Below are 24,921 nucleotides of genomic sequence, written 5' to 3' on the forward strand. Positions count from 1 at the left end.
TCAGATATGAAAATAATTAATTAGAATTATATAACTTAAGTATTAATAATCTATCACCTTTAAGGCATCTTCCAAGTTCAAGGTAATAATTCCAAGTAAAATACAGTTCAAATCTAGTATCTAGAATGATGCAGTACAGTATTCTCTTTTGATATTTATTTTCATTTCATTCTGCTTCACTGACATATAACCTGACTTCGTGGACTACTAATGAGTTGCAACCTACACTTTTGGAAAATTGATGTGCCTATACATTCTAGTTCTCTTCCATTTGCTTTGTGTCTGGCGCATAACACAAAGGCTGTTAACTTTTTGAACACAGTGATTTGAGCTTCTTCATAATGTGGCGGGGGAAGGTCTGGAGGTGATAAAATAAATTTAAGAAAGAAATTAAGATATGTCAAGAACTTTGCTCTGGTCTCTTTAGATTACTAAATGACAGAATCCAATAAAGGCAACATGAAATAAATTACCAGCTCAAGTAATTCATTTTAAATTATTAAAGTTTACTTCATTTTTTTCAGACTCTGAAAAACTTTTCTCTGATGGAAATGACTCCTGGCAACAGTGACATTCTGACACTACACATGTTTCATATTCTTAGGAAGTTTGAATTCTTTTGTCACAATGGTTCTGTTCAGATTACTGGCTTCATTATACCTGTAGTAAGCCCAATTAAACTATTGTATTTTCTAATATCTTCTGTGTACTTTATAAACCATCATAAAATTATTAAGCCAATCAAATTGTAAAACCAACTCACTGTGTAATGAAAGGCATGGTATGAAAATATACAGGGCTAATGGAAAAAATATGTGCTTGATAATATTCAGAGTTATTACACTATCTTTTATGTATGCATTTTTGACTACTTTGTGAAGTTCAACAAAGGCAAATTACTTCTTGGGAAAACCTGTTAATATACCCCTAGAATAGAAGGAAGATTTGGGCCTCAGTGTCTGCCGTTGGGTCTACTCACCGCTCTACATATCTAAGGATGATCTGTATTGGTGGTCAGTATGGTTATGCTACCTGCATGACCTACCCTGTATTCAAATTTATTTCAAAATGAGAGGATAAAATTTTCATTTTTTATATTCTTTCAGCAGTAATGTTTAATGATGGTGTGTTCTTAAATTCTTTTTACCTCAACATTTCCATCTTACAGAAAATGTGAAAGGTTATTTGATGTCCTTCAATATTATTCAACATGATAACAGTACAATTCACTAGGCCTAATTTCTTATCATTTTGGATTTGCCTCAGAGGCTAAGTTTTATGAAAGCCTTAATTTGCATCAGCAGAAGCTGATTTAATAAAAATGAAAGGATCCCTTTTGGACATAAATTCTAAAAACTAGTGATGGGAAATAGGGAAAGAAAACTTTACATCAAATAATTCTGAGTTGTAAAAAATATTGTGCTCTTATTAGTGTTAAGAAACTTTCTGTGCAATGAAAGTTGATTTTGCTCATAGTTAACTTCTCAAGTCCTTGGCCTCTTGATCCAACCTTTATGACACTACTAGTTCCATTTCCTTGAAGCACATCTTACTGTACAAACAAATTAACAAATTAAGGTAGCAAATATCTGTCCACCATGGTGTTAGGTAGATTTAGTTTTGGATCAATTCTAGTGAATGAGATATAAGACACAACTTAAAAGACTACTGAAGCCCATTTGATATACAAATATGATGAGCTACACATAGACACTTTCATTTCAGTCAGGGATAAGAAGAATAAAGTAAATTAGGTAAAGACTTAGAGACTGACACCAACTCTGCCATAATTGTCTTTCCAAGTGTCCAGATTTTTATTCAACCCCTCTTGACCAAAACTATTCTAGGATAGAATGAATTTACATTTTCTGGCTTTTTATACATTTTGCAATTGAACTAGTAATACCAGCTATTTTGTGATTTCCAATTATTTTGCTAAGTATTAGGGATTGTAAAAATTACTTAGTCCTTAGTCTAACAACTCTTTCTGTCTGTGAGATTAACTGTTGTAGTTATGAAAAAAAAACCAATAACCCTCATTTATTCACTTGTACCAGCCAGGAAATGTGACTGGCTTTCCCTGATTCACCAAATACCTAACAAGGAGGTGATTCTTAATAACTCTAAGACTGTCTACAGACAACAGTGAATTATGAAAAAGTGCAGTGAAACAAAGTAAAGATGGGCAGAATTGTCTCAATCACCTTCACTATTCCGTTGGACAAGGACTGTGGCACTCTGAAAATCATGATATAGTATTCACCACATCTGGCATTACCACAATAGAGTTAAATGTTTTAAGACTCTCTAACAAAGACTTTAATTTATAAAACATGGGAATACATAATAAGTTTCTGGATATATTACCAAAATATCCATTTTGATCTTTTTTTTTAATGACTGACTTTCCTTGTACCATCTCACAACCTTTGAGTGCAGCATTAACATGATTTTCCTTTTTCCTCTACCAACTATAAGATTCTGTTTTCTTACTCTGGGAGTCTGAATCTTTTATATGCTCTGGTTCTATTCACTGCCTGTTATTCAGACATTGAAATCCCAAATGTTAATTGTTCTTCCAAGTACATTGACAAAACAGCAGCTAAATAAGGGTAGACCAGACTGTGATAGACTCTGACATGCATTTATGGAACAATGGGGCTCTGAGAGACAGCCTTGTAGCTCACGGGAAGACATAAGATGTACTATTTTGACTGCTTCCTAGCAGAATGGGGAACACACGCACACAAGGGAATTATGCATTTTAGTTTTGCCTGAAGTCCTCAAGGCAACAGAATCTCGTGATGTCATCATGAACTTTCCACTTTCATTGACACAAAGGCTAAGAATTGCTAATGACATCACAAAGGAAAATGGAATTCAATTTGGTTCCGTAAGAAATCTTCTGTTACCTTTCATGAATCTGGAACAAAAACTCGAGATTCTTTCCAAATAGGGTGATGCAGAGTGGGTGACACCCTCCCTAACGAAATTCAAACCAGCTAAAAGAAAGACTCCACAATTTTGTTTGGATAAAAAAGACATACTGAATAGTGAACCCAACAACTTTTTTTTTAAAGAAAGAAAGCATTTAAAGATGTATTTCTTCAGGGACATTTAAATTTTTACGCATATCTGGTTACTATGTTACCAATGTTTTGTCCCTTTCTGGGTTGGTCACAGAAACACAAGGGAAGGTACAGGAAGCTTCTACTTACAGGAGGAATACAGTGAAGCTCAATCTTTTGTTTGTAAGGTGCAGTGATTTCAGTCTCTAAATGTAACTTCAGGCAGTCTGAAAAGAAACAGGTTAAAATCTCTTTCAGTTATAATTGGTATTTCAGATTTAATTAAAAATTAAACTTTCATAATGTTTCACCATCCAAAGCAATGCATTATCAGTCAAGCGTAGCTTTTTTTTTCTTGGTAAGGGGAAAAAAATCCTCTTCCCAGAGTAGTTTTTTTAAATGAAAAGGAAAGGATCTAAAGAGGAGGGAGGGAAGCAATTCTAAAAAACAAAATATGCCTCCCTATTAAGGGATTCGTAATGATAATGCCTAGAAAATTAGTGTTTCTGAGTTTTTCTAGCTATCAGATTTTTTAAAAAATATACTTCTAAACAACAAGTTCACAGCCTAGAGATTAAATGCAATGTTAAGCTCAAAGCAAAAAAAAAAAGATGAAAAAATGTGAATGCACGTTAAAGAAAAAAAATATGACTTCAAGTAGAATTGGAGGGAAAAAAGGATAGATCTGCTTCATATGATTGAATCAGTGGTAGGCAGATGGTGAAATAGAGGTAAATGAATATTGAGCAATACAAAATGGGCATTGCAGTCTTCTGGGTTTACAGTGCCCCATTTCATGTGGTACATTTTTCACTTGCAGCCACTAGTATGTGAAGGAGCCCAGGAAGATCACCAGGTTTTGAATGAGACATTCTGGGTTAGCTTCTGGGTTAGCCTTGTGCTTAAAAAGAAAATACATCTTTATTCTTAAACTTTAAGAGTCCAGATATTATGATCTCCAAGAATATCATGCATATTTGGGTTAAAAATCTCATACATCCTTTCCTTCTTCAAACAACATCTTAATACTTTAATAGTAAAAAGCACACACATAAGTTAGGCCTCTTTTTAACTTAATATAATGGATATATTAGTATTTTAGAAAAATATATTTCAAATGCAAATGGAGTTACTACAATTATCATTCAGATTTTACATAGAATAGGTTTAAATATATATATATGTATATATATATATATTTGTAGCACTAAGTGTATGTTTATGTCCAACCTCACATAATGCAAAGTAATATCTTAATATTTCCACATGAGAGCATCATCATAAATTACCCACAAAATTGCCTCTATCAGTAGAAAATGCAGCTACTTCTCACTTTTCAGTCCCATTTTCTTCTCCTTTGAAATATGTCGATGAATAATTTTGGTAATATGTCTATTTGGTGTTCATAGATTTTAAATGCAAACTTGCTCAGGTTTACACTAAATCCACTTCATGAATGGGATCTTTAAAAAAAAATCACTGATTAACTAAACTTTTACCCTACTCCTCAAATGCCTGAAATAGACTAAAAATGCACCAGAGTAAAGACAGAAATTATGGAGGCGTCACCAGGGAAAACTGAATAAAAGAAAGGGAGAGCACACATATCCTTATAAGGCAACAAAATATTCATTAAAGAAACTGACAAAAATAACTGTGCTCAGAATTTATATGGCATAACAATAATCCTTGATAAATGATTCAGAAATATAAAAGTTGCTCACTTCTAGATAATCTGAATCACCAACTGGTATTGTTCTACTTACCAATAAAACATGGCTAGTGAAACTGATTCATTGTCTGGCTCTGGCAAGAAAAGGGATAGAAACTAGGCTGAATTTTGAATTGACCAGTAAGATTTCTTTCTTCTCATTTCACCAGATGTTGAATGAATTGAACTATCAGTTCAAAAGAATAAATTCAGTTCTGAATAGTCAGTCTAAGTTGTATTCCCCCGTCCCCTGGCATTCTTTCTTGCCTTCTTTGACCTTTCCTTTCTGTCATTTCTGTCCATTTCTTATCTACTTTCACTTTCTTCTTTAGTTCTCCTTCTGTCTTTTTATGACTCGGTATCTCCCTGTCTCTCTCTCTTGCTCTCACTCTTGCTCTCAATTTCATTCTCTCTTTCCTCTGGTGAAGGTAATGAAGCTCAAAAATAACATCTTGTATCCTGTTGAGGAAAACTTGGTCACAACTATCATTCCAGATGACAAACTCATTCTTAAATATCTGTTTCTCAATCTGGCAAAAACAGATCAGTTGAGAAAACAGAGATGCAACATCACTTAGCACCAATACCACCACTTTTAATTCTTACACTATATTTATGACAAGGAAGACTGAGTTTTATTTCTATTAGACTTAACCTCTCATAGAACCACAAATAAGAGTAATAACAGGACTATTCTGTGGCACTCAAGCAAACGGCTGAGCAAAACAGATGGATCCTACTTTGCGCCAGGACTCAAAAAAATACAGTCGCCAACTCACTGTTGGCTACTACATATCTTGGCCCAAAGATGGACCTGGAAGTGAGACCAGTTGTCTTTGATATGAATACTGCTCCTCTTCATAACTGCCTCATGAACAAATCATTAACTCTGTCACCATGTTACTGTCACCAGTATTGGGTAGAAATTGCTTGAAAGACAGGTCATTAACAAAGTGAAATATTCTGCAGGCATCCTGAATGAGATTGAGGAGTAAAAGGTATTGGAATTACTATCTACTTGCCAACTTTCTTGTTTTTTCCAACTTCAAAACTGAACACCCTGAGCCTACCTTTAAAATAATAGATTTACAGAGTATTTATGTTATCGGAAGAATAATTTCCTCTTAACATTTCAGTTTCCAAAGTTTAAAAAAAATTTTTGTCACAGAGATCAATGTTAGTCATTATTAAAACTGGAAACCAGTACCAGACTTACCTAATCAGAACAAAACAATGAAAGGCTGTATAGATTAAGGTCAACATCCAATTGGGCACTGAGAAAAAACTCAGTAATCAATGTAAATTACAAAACAGAAAAATATGCCTTTCTGCAGAGGTCCTTTTGCAAAAGAGCTCGACAATTCTCACAAATTAATGATTCTGAATGGCCTCCTAAAGAAGTAACAAAGCTATTATATTACGGTAATCTGTCCAGTAAGTCTCAAGCCAGTAACTAAGTCCTCTGGTCAATTAAAAAAAATGAAGGAAGCAAGGTGCAAAGTGGTACATCTGAGCATTGAGTAGGCATGGGCTGCTCTGACCAGTCTGTCTTTAAAATTCCTAACAAAGATAAAAGTTTTAGATATCACTGAGTCACAGAACTTCAAGGAGAGAACAACAAAGTGCTCTACTTTTCAGATATGTTAATTCAGACACTTCTCTTAATGGCCTTCCAACTAAAACCAGTCCTGATTTTCATCTTTCTCAGATTTGTTTTTCCAATTTATTCACCTCTAGATGATTTATTCACTTTGACACATTTCAGATTTTTTTTTTTTTCTGGTCGGTTGTAGGGCCTGAATTCTGGGCCTGGACGCTATTCCTCAGCTCTTCAGCTCAAGGCTAGTGCCCTACCACTTGAGTCACAGCACAGCTTCTGTCTTTTTCTGCTTATGTGGTGCTGAGGACTCAAACCTAGGGCCTCATGCATGCAAGCAAGGCAAGCACTCTACCACTGAGCCACCGGTTTTTTGAAAGGTAAAGCCCTGCCTACAGTCAACATATTAGGGTAATTGTAATATGTTTTGGCATTTAAATTATTTATTTTCATTATTTAAAACTTTTTATTGTGGGAAGTTTCACAGATATGCATGAATATAGTGTATATTGCTAAGATGAACTTTCATGAACACATAATCCAGAGTCAACTTATTTTTATATCTTCATATCCTTTCCACATTTTCTTCTGCCTTATCCTTTCAAAGATAATTCCAAACAGTACAGTGTATCCATAAATACTTTTGTATGCATTACTAAAAGAATGTGAGTGTTCTCATGGCCACTGGTGGCACATGCCTGTCATTCCAGCTATCAGGGAGACGGAGGTCAATGAAGATCATGGTTCCAGGCCAGCTCAGGCAAAAAAAAGTTTGTAAAACTCTACCTCAGTGGGAGAAGTTGGACATGGCAGTGTACAACTACCATCCCAGCAACCATGAGAAACATAACATAGAATTAGAGAGTTAAAGAGAACAGGCCTCTTTTACAATCTTAGGAGTAAATCAACCAAACTTTCCTCACTATATGAAGGTAGTTATAAGGCTTTTAATGCATATCTTTTATTGGACTATAGAAGTTCTCTTCTCTTTCTTATTTGTTAAAAGCTATCACAGCAAATCTAAGCACTAAATTTTCTCAAATGATTTTGTGAAGCTAAGATGTGTTTTTCTAACTTTTATACTGTTAATTTGATTGCTGGAATTTTTTTACATCAACACTGAACAGATGAATCCTATCTGTATATAATATGTTTTCATTTTGCTGAATTTGACTTCTGGATATTTTGTTGAATATTGAATATTTGTCTGTTTTCATGAGGGATACTGATCTCCAGGGGTTGTGTGTGTATGTGTTTGTGTTAGTACTTTTTCTTGTTTAAATATTGGATAGAAATCATTAGTGAAGACATCTGTATCTAAAGTATCTTTTCTTCTCTTTTTTTTAAATATAAAATTTCCTATGTTTATTGTCAGAAGCCCATTCAAACTTTCTATTTCTTTCTGACTCAAATTGGTTAAGTTGTACATTTCTAGGATGTATCGTTTCATCTAAGTTGCTGAAATGCTCAGGATATATCTTTTCATATAATTATCTTACAACCCATTTTATGTCTATGGGATTAACAGTAAGGCCACTTTTTTCTTTCCTTTTTTTTATTGTGAAAATACTGTACAGAGGGGTTACAATTACATGGGCAAGATAATGAACACATTTCTTAATAAGCATTGTAGCCTCCTCCTTTGTTTCTCCTTCCCATCCCTTCTCATCCTCCCCCCACCCCCCACCCAATCCTCCTCTCTTCCTCCCCCCCACCCCACTTCCCCCTACCTCTTCCCCCTACCCCCCCCATACCAAAGTTGTAAAGTTCGTTTTTGACATAATACTGATCTTGATGACCTATTATCTTCTGTCCTTTATATTTGGTCAATATAGAAAAGTTCCATTAATTTTGTTGATTTTGTCAGCTAATTTTTGGTTTCATTCATTTCTTGAATTGTTTTCTTTTTAACTGAGTTTTGTTTGTTGTTTTGTGCATATCTTGCGGTTTGAACTCAATACGTGAGCGCTGTCCCTGAGTTTTTGTTCTCAAGGCTAGTAATCTATCATTTGAGTCAAAGTTCCACTTCTGGCTTCTTTTAATTGGGGAAGGTAGTTTATTGGAGATAAGACTTTCAGGGATGTGGCCAAAAGGAAATGCTATTACACTGTTGGTGGGAATGTAAACTGGTTCAACCACTCAGAAAAGCAGTATGGAGGGCTCTCAAAAGACTAAGCATTGAGCTTCCCTATGATCCAACAATCCCACTCCTGGGCATTTATCCATTCATAAACAGGGCCACACCAAAGCTACCAGCACAACTACGTTCACTGCAGCAAAATTTAGCATAACTAAGATATGTAACCAATCCAGATGCCCCTCAGTAGATGAATGGATTGAAAAAATGTGGTATACATACACAATAAAATTCTGTGCTTCCATCAGAATGAATGACATTGAGCCATTTGTAAGGAAATGAAAAGACTTGGAAAAAAAACCATATTAAGTGAGGTAAGCCAGATCCATGGAAACATAAGCTCCATGGTTTTTCTCATTTGTAATAATTAGTATATTTCTCGGATAGTCCTAGAAGAGGATCACAATAGCTCCATAACTATATACACATGATCATATAAAATGATGCTAATCGAAATGAACTCCACGATATGGAAACAAAAGGGTTTTGTTTTGTGCTGGTTTTGTTTTTATGTACTGTGTGAAGTTACTTATGTTTTCTTTCTTTTTCCCCCCTTTGGCTTATCCCCTATTGTCAATTGTTTTTGATTTTGGTACCCTGTGTCTTGTATCTGATTTGGGGAAGGAAAGGGGAAATAACAAAATAGTCAGACAAGGGACAAGGGTGAACCAATTTAACTGGAATACTCACAAGACACTAAGTTGAAAATGAACTTTACGGGGATGGGAAGGTGGCTCAGTATGGGGCTGGGTAGGTGGCTCAGTGGTACAGTGCTTGCCTTGCATGAATGAGGCCCTGGGTTTGATTCCTCAGCACTACATAAACAGAAAAAGCCGGAAGGGCACTGTGGCTCAATTGGTAGAGTGCTGGCCTTGAGCTGAAGAGCTGAGAGACAGCGCAAGGCCAAGTTCAGGCCCCACAACTGACAAAAAAAAAAAAAGAAAGAAAGAAAATGAACTTTACAACTTGGGAAGAGGGGAATAAGGAAGGATGGAAAATGGGAGAAAATCAAGGGGGGAGGTTAATAATGTTCAACAAGAAATGTACTCATTACTTATATAACTGTAACCCCTCTGTAATCACCTTTCCTATAAAATAATTTTTAATATTTATTTCCTTTTTGTTGAACTAGCTTTAGTCTGTCTATATTTATTCCTGTCCTATAATGAAATAACTAATGCTTATAAAGTGAAAAGATTTATAAAGTAGAAATGTTTATTTTGGTGAAAATTCTGGTTGTTTCTGTGTAAAATAGAGTGGCATCAATCACATCATGTGAGAAGCAAATTACTCTCCTGCTGATCCTGGAAGCAGCATGAGACCAAAGACTTATGTATCCAAGATCCTCTTCAAGGACACACACAGGAAAATTTAAGGTCCTCCCTCTAGGCTTTACCTCCTGAAGGTTCACAGGAATTCCAAAGAGCCACCCTGGGTATCAAGTCTTTAATATTAAAGCCTTTAAGTTTCCTATGGGAGATAATACTCATTTACAAACCATACTACCATAGAACTACATGATTAGGACTTCTTGTTTTTTTCTTAGATTTTATTATTTTTTGCCATTTCCTTTCAGGTTTAAGTTTCCGTTTAATATATCTTATCTTATAACTGTCTTAGTCTTTATTTATGGAGAAATCTTTAATTGTATCTTCATTTTTAAAAGAACAGTTTTGCTGGATATAAAATTTCTTTTTTTTCCATCAGCAGTTTGAATATACTCTCCCTCTGCCTCTAGCTTTCATTATATCTAAGAAGCAAGTTCCTGATCCTAACATTGATGACAGTATCTAATGAATCTTTTTTTCTCTTTGTGCTTTGAAGACTTTTCTCTTTTCATTGGCTTTTTAAGAATTTGACGGTCAAACTTGTATAAATCCCTTTGTGTTTATCTACTTAGGGTTTTTGAGCTTCTTCAATATGTAGATTCATGTTATTCAACACATCTGGGGAATTTTTTGACATATTTCTTCCAATACTTTTCTGCCTGTTTTCCTCTTCTCCTCTTCCATTATTCATATACTAAGATGCGTGATGGTATATCATCGATTTCTAGAACTCTCCTCATTTTCATATTGTTTTTCTTTCTTTTCTTCTTAATTTTTATTGATCTTCTGTCATCTCAATTCTCCTGTTTAGGCCAACTAGTAAAAATGATATTTATTTTAAAATAATTTTGGTTTTACATTTATAATATTTGGAGAATAAGTACAGTAATGTTTTTAATTATTTTGTCATAAAATATTTACTTGAACATATTTACAATCAGTGCTTATATATCTTTGTAAATTCAATATCTATTCTTCCTACATTCATCACCAGTCAATTTCCTTGACTGCTTTATTAACTGGGTATGGGTCACACTCCTATTTCTTTGCATATTTCATTTTTTCCCTTGAAAACTGACCATTTATCTATGTGATTTTTTGTTTCTCTTGTATGTTCTTCCCCCATGGTATTACCCTTGTTTTCACAGTATTTGATGTCAGTGCCCTGCATCTTGTATATACATTATTCTAATTTGGGGGAGGGGAAGGGAAATAACAAAATGCTGAAACAAGGATACAGGTTGACCCACTGTAACAACGAGATGTACAAGACACTATGTTGAAAATGGACTTTACAACTTGTGGGGGGAGGGAGGAGTTGCGGAGGTGAGGAGGGAAGGGATGGTAGGGGAAAAACAAAGGAGGGGGTAACAATGCTGGATAGGAAATGTACTCATTACCTTACTCATGTAAGTGTAACCCCTCTGTTCAATAGTTTTACAATAAAAAACATAAAAAAAGAAAGTTGACATTTTATATATTATAGCATCTTTGGCTTCTAAATCTTTCCTTCACAGGTTTTTGCTTTATTGTTGTTTGCTTAGAACATATTTGATATAACTCTGTGGAGTCTGTCTCCCCCATGCTGTGCAAATGCTGATGTCTCTTCTGAGTTTCTGTAGTTACTGTTTTCATATTGTGTAAAGATTTGCTCCTGCATTCACACAGTTTATGGATCATCAATAGTTGGGCAAGATTGTAATTAAACACCTTGGGACAATAAGGTCACAGCCTTGCTGATGGATGTGGGTGTATGTAAGAGAATATATTAGAAATTCAGGCACTTTAAAAGTCTTCCTACACTTCTGTTTTCTACTAGGCTCTCTTATATATCTGTTGAATGTCCAATGCCTATAAAAAGCCATTAATACATGGATAAGTTAATTCTTTCTGGTCTTACTTGGAGTAGGTGTGATGCCTCCCAGACAATTACAGGTAATATGGTAGCTTATCATGATGCATATGGAAGTCTCATTTGTTAATTCGCTGTAAGGAATATATATCCAATCTGCCCATCTCTTATTGCCTGCCCTAGTCTAATGTTTGACCTCCCTCTATTTGGGACAGAGATTACTATTGTTTAACAACACACAGGTCATGGGATGCTGTGATGTTCTACTTCACCCAATCACACCTCCTCCTAAGTGTGAAGTTGGGGGTTTTACAACTTCCTTTACCCTTGTAGAACTATTTTTAAAAATATTTTTGTTATCTTTTAGTGGTCGTATGAAAGAATTGATGTTCACCAAAGCAGTTTATAAATACAGTATATCTCAATGTCACCCCTTTCAACATTCTCACACACCTCTCCAAACCCATCTCTTCTCTTACTTACATGTAGTTATAAGTTATGTACTGAATTTCTTCCATTTAACAAAGCAGTTTATATGTACAATGCATCTTGATCTGTGTCATCACTTCAACATCATCTTCACCCCCTGTTGCCCCACCCCATCCTTTATATTTTCAATGCTGTGGTTATATACAATGAATTCTTGCCTGCATTCTCCCTGTTTCCCCACTTCATTCTTCTATTCTCCCCTTGGCCCCACCATCCTCTCTTCCAAGCACCCATTTTCTGGCACTCACTTTTTTGGGCTTTGACTTAATCTTTTTACAGAATTACACTAAATTTGTGCTCTCCATATAGTCTATTACACTTCAGTTAATCCATTTTAGTTCCTTAATACCTAGTGTGTTTACACTCCACTCCTTTTCAATATAGTACTGGAATTCCTGGCAAGAGCAGTAAGGCAATATTTTTTTTAAAAAAATGATCCAAATAGGGAAAGAAGTCAAACTATTCCTTTTCTGGAGATGACATGATCCTGTATTTAAAAGACCCTATAGGCTCCTGCCTCAAGTTACTAGAACTGATCCTAAATATTGGAAAAGTAGTGGGGTATAAAATCAGCCTACAGCAATCAGTATTCCCACAATTAGAAGACAGAGATTAAAATCAGGAAAACAATCCCACTTGCAATAGCTTCAAAAAGAAAGAAAGAAGGAAAAGAAAGTAACCTAGGAATTAACCAAAGATACAAAGATATGAACTTCAAAAAAATTGAAAAATAAAATTGAAGAATATTTAAGGAAATGGAAAGATCTTTTGTGCTCCTGGATTCGAAGAATTAACATCATGAAAATGACAATACTGCACTTGCAGAACTACTGTGCCAAAGAAGCTTCCAGAAAGTGTAAAGGATGCAAACAGTCATGACTAACACATTTCAAACTCCTAATTTTGCTAATGCCCCATCACTATCACAGGTATCTAGTTTGGTTGCTATGTTTTATGTTCTTCTTTATAATAAGCATAAACAATTCCTTAATAAATGATCTTGGCCCACTTCTTTTTTCTTGCAATAGAGGAACCAGGCTCCTAGCCGCAATTCTGTATATATTGAGGGAAGGCGTCTGACTGCCTTGGAACAAATATTTTCAAGATGATTAGACAGGTAAGGGAAACCTTCTATGAACTAACTCAAAGTTTTAAACATTTGGAACAGATTAAGAATGTAGATCAATTCTAAAAAATACTTAGGAGGGTTGGGAGATTGGAGATTGGGAGGTGGATGAGACAGACGAATGAAGTTTTGTCCTTTTTCTACAGAGCCACTTAGTGACAAAGACAGAATTGTATTTGTTGGCTCTGGGTTATCTGAAATTGGTAGATCTAATGACCTTACACGAATCTATTCTTAGACTTTACCTCATAGAAAACTAAGAGCTTCTAAACAGCTCCAAACTCTTATTTGAATCAAGTTAGTCTGGGCCAATTTATTCTCCTTAAGTTTCCTGTGCTAACCCATGGTATACTTCCTCAGGAATATGAGAAAGAGAAAAACATCTCTATAAACTTAAATCACGTGAATTAAAAAGTTCTCATTTAGAAAGGAGGAAAAATATTCACTGTAAAGATGACTTTCTCTTTACATAAGGAACCACAATAAAATTCTCTTCAGAAGAGACTTTCACAGAGCACTTAAATTATGAATAGACTTACGTAATTGCTCCTCTCCCATAAATGGAAATAAATATGTAGCATCTGCTTCTAGGAATTTTCAAAACCTTTACTTTTCTTCAAAAAGACTGAAATGGATAGTGAAAGTCAGCAAACTTTGTGCAGTAGAAATGCAGAGTTTATGAAGATTTAAATTTGAATATCTGATGATTTTGGATAAATATTAGGATATCACGTTTACCAATTATTAGAGAAATTAAATAATTCACCAAGCTTTATCTCACTTAAGGGCCATAATAACTCACCAATAATCTAGGAATCTGTAACAGTAAAGATTATTGTTGTACTTGGAAAGTATGAAATCTGAGTCCTGGAATAACACAAAGTATTTTAAAGGCATGGATAGGTCTGATCATGGAATATGATGAAACTTCTTCACCTTGGAGAAAGCAATTCTACACCTTGTAGAAAGCAACTCCATTACTTTGTAAAGCCTCTCTCATTTATCTTCACATGTGACTTTGATTTTATGGAATGCTTCTCCAGCTATTCTTCCAAGTGAAGTAGGTGCACATTTTATTCAGCCATGTGTTTTGTTAGACTTTGTAATATTTTGTAAGACAATTTTTATTCTATCAAAACTTGATTATTCTTTCTACTATTAACAAAGAATAAAGTCCAATGCTAAAAATCTAGAATTTTCTGCTATACAATAAAAATCAAAGCTATACTAAGAGAAATCATGTATATGAAACATTTTTCCTTCCATTTGATTTTAAAATGTACATATGTTCCCCAAATCTACCTTTAACAATCCAAAGCAGTTTTGTCCATCTAGTCAAAAATTGTGAGACTAAAATACTAAACATTAATCTGATGTTTACATTGAGGGTAATAAAAGAATAATTGTTATAAAGTATCCTTTTTCTTATAAAAGTAGTCATTTGGGGCTAGGAAGGTGGCTCAGTTGTAGAGCACTTGCCTTGCAGGCATGAGGCCCTGGGTTCGATTCCTCAGCACCACATAAGCAAAAAGAAAAAGCCAGAAGTGGTGCTGTGGCTCAAGTGGTAGAGTGCTAGCCTTGAGCTGAACAGCTGAGGGACAGCGCTCAGGCCCAGAGTTCAGGCCTCACAACCGGACCAAAAAAAAAAAGTAGTCATTTGTCTTGATATTCATAATCTCTTACATTAATCCTTTTATACAGTGAAGAATATTTTATATATATATTCTTTCTCATTTTAGTGTTAACAATATACTCCTTCAAAATATTGCTGACGGACAAATGTAGAAATGCTTATACTATTCTATGTGGAAAATATATTTATCAAGATAGACCTAATTATTGTCTGTTTGTGGTTTCTCATTGTTTATCCTTATTATTATGACTATTGTTGTTGTTGTTGTTTGTTACTGTTGTCCTGATGCTTAAAGATAGCGCTTTACCACTTGAACTACAGCTGCATTTCTGGCTTTTTTGTGGTTAATTGGAAACAGGACTTTCATAGACTTAACTGCCCAAGCTGGCTTTGAACTGGGATCCTCATATCTCAGGCTCCCAAGAGTTTAATTCAATTCCAAGAAGTTATCCATTTTCCATGAGCTGTCATGGAATTACATCATCTCCTATGATCTATGATTATCTATGATTATTTATGATTCAACAAAAGCCACTATCACCCCAGCCAATCCACTTAATTTTTCATTATCTCTATTTATACAGTATATTTCATTTACTTTCACTAACATTAAATAAATATGGTTATATAATTTACCTCTCTTAAAATTGTCTTAATTTCTTTTTGAAACAGAGTTGTCCATCTGTCTCTTTTGTCTACTCAGCTTTTAAAAATTAACCCTTTCATATATCAATTCATCTGAATTATTGCCTGATACTATAAAAATTTACATACAATTTGAAAATGTTAACCTAGCTCTTTTGGAAACAAGATGATAAACTCATCCATGTTTTTATGATTACTTAAGTTTTGTTTCTACCTTGAAAGCTATTCAAATAAGATATCTGAAGCAAAGAATGTATCTGTAACATCAGTGCTCAAGATTAAAATAAAGCTAAACTGAGCATCTTTTACTAAGTTACTTGAAGATGTTTCTTTTCTTTCTATGCAATATAAAAACAATTCAAACCCTTTGGAAAAATAGTGCATGTTTTCACATCATCAATAATCGTAAAGGGAGCTATGGATGATAGATAGTAGATTATGCCCAGAGCAGGATGTCCACTTAACAATATGTGTTACTTGACAGAAGATGCATATCCTGGAATAATAATTTCTTTAAATTTTGCACAAAATTACACAAAGATGGAAAGTTTTTTCTAAAGTATATTAGCCTATCAAGCAATCCATTAGAAATCCTCTATAATGTTTGTTACAGTATGCCTAAAATGATATAATTAATTATATTGTTATTTACCTTCTCCCTTGTTGTTCTATGTCTTATAAAAACCTCTTTGTAATGACATGATCACATGAACGTGGGACTTCAGGAATTAGAATAAAAATGCCTTAAAGAAAGCCTATCAGGCAGAAGATGGTGTCCACATCTGTAATCTCAGACCTTGGGAGGCTGAAGCAGTAAGACTGTGAGTTATAATCCAGTCTGAGCTACATAGTGAAGACTCTATCACAAAAAGACAAAATGTATCAAAATAAGAAAAAGGACTTTAGTAAATCTGAGACAATGGATTACTTATAAAGAGAATACTTTTCCCTAAAATTAGCTTCTGACTTCTATTTTCCATGGTGACTTTCTCTCTTCTCCATGGCAGATTTTCTATATGTGTTTGAAGGTAAAGTGCCATAGAATCTCCAATGCATATCTCTGAAGAGTTTAATTCAATTCCTAGGAGTTACCCTTTTCCACCAGCTGTCATGGAATTTCATCATCTCCTATGGCTCACATTATCTATGATTCACAAAATGCTTCAACAAAAACTGTTATGAAGTGGGTTCTGTTATATATTCTTTCAACTAATTCACTTAGGTTTAGCCTGGAAATACGCATTATATCAATATGTATTTCATTAAGAGAGTTGTGTCAATAAAGTAACAGGGAAAATAGAGGAAATGTACTGGATATAATTTATTTACCTTTTAATAAGACCCATGACATATTAAACCACACAGGAAACTCATAGTGAGTTTAGATAGAAATAGTGGCTAAAAATGTCTTGAAGTTTAGAAGCTGTATTGCTTAATCAATAGTACTGTTTCTAAATGAATACAGGATAATAGTCCCACAGAGAGAGGTATCATGGTTTGTGAAAAACATTGTTCAGTGTCAGTACTAATATATGAGAAGGCATCATATTTTATAAAATATGGTAAATTTTTAAATTTGTAACTTTGAATATATACTGAATGGAGAAATTCAAAATAAATGATGTGCTCTATGAGATAAAAATCTCAGGAGAGCTCAAATCATCATGCATTGATTGTTCATTCTTTATTGAATGGTTCTAGAAATCTAGACCCACTGTTTAATAAATAAGAGATTCAGAAGGCAATGATTTTCAGTAAAGATGCAATAATGATAGGAAAAGTATGGTGAAAGCAGAATGAAGTAAAAATACAGAAATTATTTTGTATGATGTAACATTTTGCTAAAAGAAAGAAGAGGAATACAATACAATACCATATATTTGTTTGCCTATATAAAAATAAAAAATATTTAATTGAGATTTGTTTTGCATTTTCCTGCCACTTTATCTACTAATCAGAAAGTAAGTTCTTTGAAAGTCTGTGATTTAAGCCTTTTTGTACTATCATTAATAATTACTAATAGCACTAAGAGTAGAAAGTTGATTACCAGTAAATATTTGATAGATCGGTATAAAATAGAGTCTAGTCAAAAGGGCACAGTTTAAAAATATCAAATGCTCATACATGCATTCTGTGTAAAAGAATAAAATTCAAAGGATTAAAAAAGAAAATTATATCACTAGATAGGGAAAGCAGGACACATTATTTTTAAGTATGCTAAAACAGTAAATACATAATCTATCAATTGCAAATAAATCTATATAAATACAGACTAAACCCTACAGCTGATTCAGAGACTCTCTGAGAAATAAAAACTCATTGACAGCTTAAAGAAAATGATTTGACCCAATAGCAAAAATCAGTTCAGTAATACAGCACAATAAATTGCAAAGTATGATTAGTCATCCTAATTCCTGACCATACAAAAGACAATCTATGTTATTGAAACCTATGACATTTCCAAGATATTATCAAAATTATTGGTGCTTTTAGTTAGGATAGGGGCATTATTAATTTTTATATAAAAACTCAAAATTCCAAATGCAAATCATCACTTAAGTTCAACAATTTTTAAAAATTCATAATGGGGCATAGTATTTGATTAAATTGCAAAAAGTTCCCACAACAAGATTCTAAATATAAGTTAGGTAGTAATAGCTCAAGCATAAAATTGTTAATCAGGAAGCTGAGATCTCTAGATGTTTCAAATTATCTTGTAACATACATTAGGGAAATGGCTATGCACCTGATTTCCAATGTCTAGTAAAAAAAAATTCTTGCATGTGTGATGGATTAATTAATGCACACATGTGAAGTATTAATTCAAATTAAATATATTACAAGAAATGGTTTATATTTATCATTTAGAGTTTGATGATATTTACCAGAAGAAAAGATCAATAAATTTCCACAAATGATTATAATATAAAAAGAATTCCAACCAACTTTACCAATATATAATATGGCATATCTGTCCTAAATCAACATCTGATATTCAACTTAGCTTGAAAAACACTGGAGATTTTACCACATAATCAGGAATTATAAGTATATGCACTATCATAATAATTATTCAACTGTTTTAAAAACTCTAGACAAGTAGTATGTTAACAAAATTAAAAGGGAAAAAAGTAAATGGACATCAATGTTAGCTGATAATTTTATGGTTGAAATGACAATAAAACATTAAAAAATATTAAAAGATTAGCTAAATAATAAATAATATAGACATTGATTTCCTACTGAAAAATTAGGAAGAAAGGAATGTAAGCAACTGCAAACTATGCCAAGACATATTTTATATCTATACTTAAATAGAGAAGCAATTTGGAGACCTATATCAATATCATGACAATTTACTTATGTATGAGATATCAGATAAATTGAAAACATACTATGCTTCCTAACATGAATACTGTATATTGCCAAGACACTAATACTAATTTATAGACTTAATAAAATTCCAGTGGAATATTTTTATGAATTCAATGAAGTAAATGAATCTTGAATAAGTAAGTGACAACAGCAAAAGCAATCTTGAATGGGAGAAACATAGGGAGGATTTGACTTAACAGATTTATAAACATACTGTGAGGCCCAAAGTGTAACCAGTGAAAGAAATGAAAGAACAGTTAAAGAACAGTTTCTAACGCTAATAAAATGTATGCAATGGCATGATAATACAAGAATCAAAGGAAAAATGGTGCAGAGACAGTTACTTATTGGGAATAAAATTAAGTAAGGCCTACAGGCCAATATAAATTTTGGAAGGAATAAAGAATTGAAAATATAAAATGGGCCTGGCTTACTTCACTTAATAGAATTTTTTCCAAGTCTTTCCATTTCCTAACAAATGGGGCAATGTCATTCTTTCTAATGGAGGCATAGAATTCCGTTGTGTATATATACCACATTTTCTTGATCCATTCATCTACTGAGGGGCATCTGGGTTGGTTCCATATCGTAGCTATGGTAAATAATGCTGCAATAAAGATAGTCGTGCTGGTAGCTTTAGTGTGGTCTTGTTTGTGATCATTTGGGTAAACGCCCAAAAGTGGGATTGCTGGGTCATAGGGGAGCTCTATGTGGAGTGGAGTCTTTTGAGGAACCTCCATACTGTTTTCCAAAGTGGTTGAACAAGTTTACGCTCCCACCAACAATGCAGTAAGGTTCCCTTCTGTCCACATCCCCTCCAGCATCTGTTGTTATTAGAGTTCTTAATTATAGCCATTCTAACTGGGGTGAGGTGGTCCCATGGTTTCCCTTATTTGCAATAACTAGTATATGTCTGAGTCAAACAGAAAAGGTCAGACAAATTGACGTTAGGGGAATGAACCCCAAGATAAGTATTCAAATGTTTTTTTTCTTTCATGCAATTGTTTCTAACATATTTATAAGATGATTTCTTTGTTGCTTTGTATGTCCCTCCCCCACTGTATAACCCATGTTTCACTGTATTTGATGTTGGTATAATTTGTGGAGGGGAAGGGAAAAAACAAATCATTTAACTAGGGTGGACCCATTGCAACAATGAGATGTACAAGTCCTTATGTCGAAAACAAACTTCACAACTTTGGTGGGGGGTGCGGGGAGGACCAGATGGGGGGAGGGAGGGAGGATGGGAAGGGATGGGAAGGGGAAACAAAGAGGAGGCAACAATGCTTGATAAGAAATGCATTCGTTATCTTGCCATGTAATTGTAACTCCTCTGTACGGTATTCTCACAATAATAAAAAAAAAGAAAATATAAAATGGAATTAAGATCATATTAGAAAAAACATCATATATCAGATTTCAAGGAAGATGAAACTAAGGAACACAATCAGAGGTATATAAAAAAAACTAACCATACAAATATTTCAGATCTTCTCAGATCAACAATAGCAAAAATAATTAAATGGCAAATGAAAATGAGGACATTTTTGAAACATGTTTGACAACACTAGAGACTTGATATTTAAAAAGCATTACAAACTGAAAGATGACATGAATATAGGATATGAGAAAACAATTTATTGAAAACAAACCAATGGCAAATAAGCATATGAAAATTTTCTAGCTCCCTATTAATCTAATCAGAGCAAAATAAAACAAACCAGGCTTCTGCCTATTAAATTGACAAATACTTATGATATTATTCAATGAAGGTGAGAAAAATGTTTAGAACAGTATTTTCACATGGAATTTAAAAAGCTATCAAAAAACTGCAAGTTTACATTCCATAACCCTGAAATTCACCTTCTAAGGGGACATGCTAAAAACATAATTCAAGGTGCTGAAAAAGATACACACACACACACACACACATACACACACACACACACACAACTAATACTCAGAGTAAATAACAGTAGAGTTGTGGAAATAATAGAACTTAACTTACATATGGAAACATTAGGTAAATTTTCCATTACATAATAAGATACAGTATTATGCAAATATTAAATGCATATCTTATGAATTTATACTGATAATAAAATTGATGCTAAATGGAGCAAGCAGAATACAGACTATGTAGTACCATAACACTGAAAGGAGGCAGAGCAAATTCTGAGACTTATTCATCTTTTATTAGTGGTGCTAAGTGCTTTAAACTTTACTTGCTCTACATTTTTTCTCCTAAAATTCTCTTTAGTAAGTACACTTTAGCTATCAAATGAGCAAGAAATTGCTTAAGACTAATGTTGACTTAAATGTGTTAAGAATGAATGAAAGTAAAACAACAAATGTCAATAAACTGACTTGCTATATATATTATTTACATAATATTATATATCTAATTATGACAGTTTCCCTCTATGCTTTGTGTCTAAAGTATATGTATTGAGATATTTTATGTTATTTTTATTTCTGAGAAATGAAACTGAACTAAAAACCAAAGAAAAAATATTTAAAATCACTTTTAAGATTACAATGTTCTCCTTGTGTTCTAATGACTCTGTCAATTTGTGGTAGGTAAAATTTAATTACATTGATAATAACATTGCTGATACTAAATTCAAGATTATACAATCTGAGAATGTTTACTTGGCTCACTTAGCCAACACCAAAGAATTCTCCCCCACCCAACTGTGACCAGCATAAGGAACAATATATTTGTTTTGCACCCTTCTTTTGCCTGGTACCCCAACCATGTCTAGTATCTGAAAGTAACAATAGATAGAACCTGGATTACTCACCAGTGCTTAAAAATAGCTGCCAAAGTCAAGACATGCAATAACCTTCTAAGTAAGTTTGCTGGCTCCACATTGCATTTGAAGGCACACCCCCTCCAAAAGTCTGCACTCACCATCTGCTATCAACCGCAGAATAATGTGTTCAAGTCTGGTGTTGCTTGGCATAAGCAAAAACAGTCAATGTCCAACTCCATTCAGATATGTGCACCATATCAGGAACCTTATGACACAGTCCTCAACATCGATGGAGTCCTTTCAAGCCCTACTGCACATCAATCAAGTATGTATGACAGTCAAGCTGATAGAAAAACTCGAAGCCAATCATAAAACCTACTGTGCATGGATCTCTCCAGTTGCCTGCAGTTCACCTTCTATTAAGATGATAGCTTTGGCCTAGTCTTCCATGCCAAAATAAGTCCATGGAGTCACTCTGGCAAGAAGAAGGGTCTATATCAATGTCAACAAACACCTTTCTTGCTGCCGACCCTACCATCTGTCCTCTCACTTCCTACCTACCTTACTTTGTGTGGACCTTGATGAATGGGATTCAAATAGTCCAACATTATAGTTTAGCCAGGCTTTGCAGATGGGGTCAACATAACTACCCTCTGGTCAATATCCAAGCTGACAAAGCTGATGGGTGATCTGGAGAGTGTCTTTTGCAAACTTGATATCATAAATAAAACAAATGAAGAAACTGCTGCCAGTTTTGGGGTTTTAAGTTCATAAAAAGCATGATAGGTTCAATTTAGAGTGACTTTGTTTATAAAATTCCTAAATATATATTTATAAAGTATACGGAAGTTCTCTTTCAGTGTTATAGGTAAGGGAAATATAATGGACAAATAAAAATAAAACTGGTTACTTGCATATATTTACCAAGTAGTCTGAGAGGAAGGGAAAAAAGTATCACAAATCTGTAGAAATAAACCTTTAATATGTAATTGACAATGTTTAAGTAATATATTTCATTATTCATTACATGCAACAATATTAATGTTAAATGAAAAAAATAGACTTCATATATGTTCTTCAGAAATTATATAGCATTTACAAACTTTAGGTAGAACAATAAAATTAATATAATCATAGGTATAGGATAGAAGGAAGTACTAGAGAAATAATCATTTTTATCATAAAAACATAAATATAATAATTAATATTGGTGTTCCTGTAGCAAATAAATTTTTTGTTGTTGAACATACTGACAATCTTCTCATTTAGGTCATTGAAAGTATACTTAAGTCAGGCATTGGCGGCTCAGGTCTGTCTGTAATTCTAGCTACTCAGGAGGCTGAGATCTGAGGATTACTGGTCCGAGAGTCAATAAGAAAGTCCATGAGACACTAATCCCCAATTTACCACTAAAAAGCTGGACATGGTTCAAGTGGTAGAGTATCAGCCTTGAGGGAAAAAAAAGCAGTGGTGCCAAGGCCCTGAATTCAAGCTCCAGTACTGGAAACAATAACAAATTTTTTAAAAAATGACACTTAAAACACTAATTATGTATGAAACAAACAGAAGATTTCAAGAATTGTCACTGGTTTCAACCTAATTAAATATGATGATGGAGTGATAAGTCTATAACTTTTCCTTCATGAGAAGCTAAATATACTCCTAGAATGGCCAAATTCACCAAAAATAAAAACAAAAACTGTCTACTATAAATCTAAAACACAGTCAAACTCCAGGAAATTTATGTAAGTAATAATTAGAAGATAAATCTTTATCACATGAGAAAACGAATGAAGCACTATACATACAATTGTTCAAAGCAATCTATCATAATTCTTCATAATTAGTAAATATCTACTAAATGTTGCAGAAATAACCAGAATTTAATTGAAAAGAAAAATACAATGAGTCTTCTATTAGTAGAACTCAAATCTTTCCAAATCCATGGGAAAATGACTCAAATTATTTTACAAGGTATATCAGTTGTCTTTATGTTATGAATTGGGATGAACTCTTATTGTATTTAAAGAAAGATACTGTGTTTTCTTTGAGGAATTACAGTGGAACCTAAAAAATGGATTATTTTTAAATTTCTAAATATGTTCAAATTTCCTAGCATTCTTTGGTCTACTAAGATAATGCCATAGAAATCCTACATAAAACCTGAACCTACAATGTTCTGGCCTAATCATGTGGCTAATCTCTTTGATTTTTCCTGAAATATGTTCCCATCCCATTTTCTATGGGAATTCTCCCACTGATTAACACAGAGAATGAGAAGTTGGCCTGTGCTCTATAGGCACCATTGAAATGTGGCCACCTGAGGCATGTAGGGAGAGTATCCAGCTGGCATACCACATGTTGCCCTGGAGTAGTATACAATGAGAGAGATATTTTGGCTAAGATTACCTGGGCAATCTCTACAAAGGTCCTGATGATGAAAAGGACTTTAGCAGTATCATTGTCTCAGGCAAGAAATATGAGCCAGGGAAAATCCTGTTTCTAAGTTTATATATTTTAGAATAAAAAAATCTTGGAAGAAAAACCAAAGAAATCTATGAAAGAGAAAATTTGGTCATCAATACTAGGGTTTTTTTTTTATCCACATCACTCAGACTTTTTAGAGAACTCCAGATACTTTAAAATTAATGCTTATGTATATTACATGACTATAAAATATGTAATGAATGTCCTAAAAACAAGAGATGCAAAAACATACCTAAAAATTGATACATACAGTGTAATTTTTGTGTATATTATATAATCAAATAAATACATATACTACGCATTTAAGAAACCTTGTTTTTATTTTTATTTCATAAAACTTGTGAAAAAGAAAATCCGTACATTTGAACTGTACTGCCAACGACACAATTTTGTTAATTTGACTCTTTTTTCAAAACACCATAAGTGATTAGAACACATAATGCACTAGTATTTTTGCCAATTTTTGTTTTTAAACTAAAGCTGTTTTTTAATTACATAAGCACAAAATCAGAATTTCAAAATCATCAAACATATTTCAGGGTGAATTTTAAAATAAGCCCACTAGATTGTTTGTTAGACCAACTTTGAGCGCCAGGAACATTTTTGTGAAATTCCACTGGGTTAAATGGGGTAGCTAGGAAACGCTCCTCGTGGTGAGAAAGAAGCATATGCATTATTTTCAATAAGTTTTGTTTAGAGTTTCCACCCTCCTACTGA

The 24,921-nt window shown here is 33.6% G+C and overlaps 1 long non-coding RNA gene across 1 annotated transcript in view; it reads right to left on the reverse strand.

Moving 5' to 3' along the window:
• Positions 1-3,235: 3,235 nt before the first annotated feature.
• Positions 3,236-24,921, reverse strand: part of LOC105994928 — a 253,180-nt gene continuing 231,494 nt past the window's right edge. Inside the window, exon 3 of the long non-coding RNA XR_001175538.1 lies at positions 3,236-3,295. This is a non-coding gene — a long non-coding RNA (uncharacterized LOC105994928). The remainder of the gene's footprint in view (positions 3,296-24,921) is intronic.

This window comes from Dipodomys ordii, unplaced genomic scaffold (assembly GCF_000151885.1).
Source record: "Dipodomys ordii isolate 6190 unplaced genomic scaffold, Dord_2.0 Scaffold111, whole genome shotgun sequence".
NCBI classification, from domain to species: domain Eukaryota; kingdom Metazoa; phylum Chordata; class Mammalia; order Rodentia; family Heteromyidae; genus Dipodomys; species Dipodomys ordii.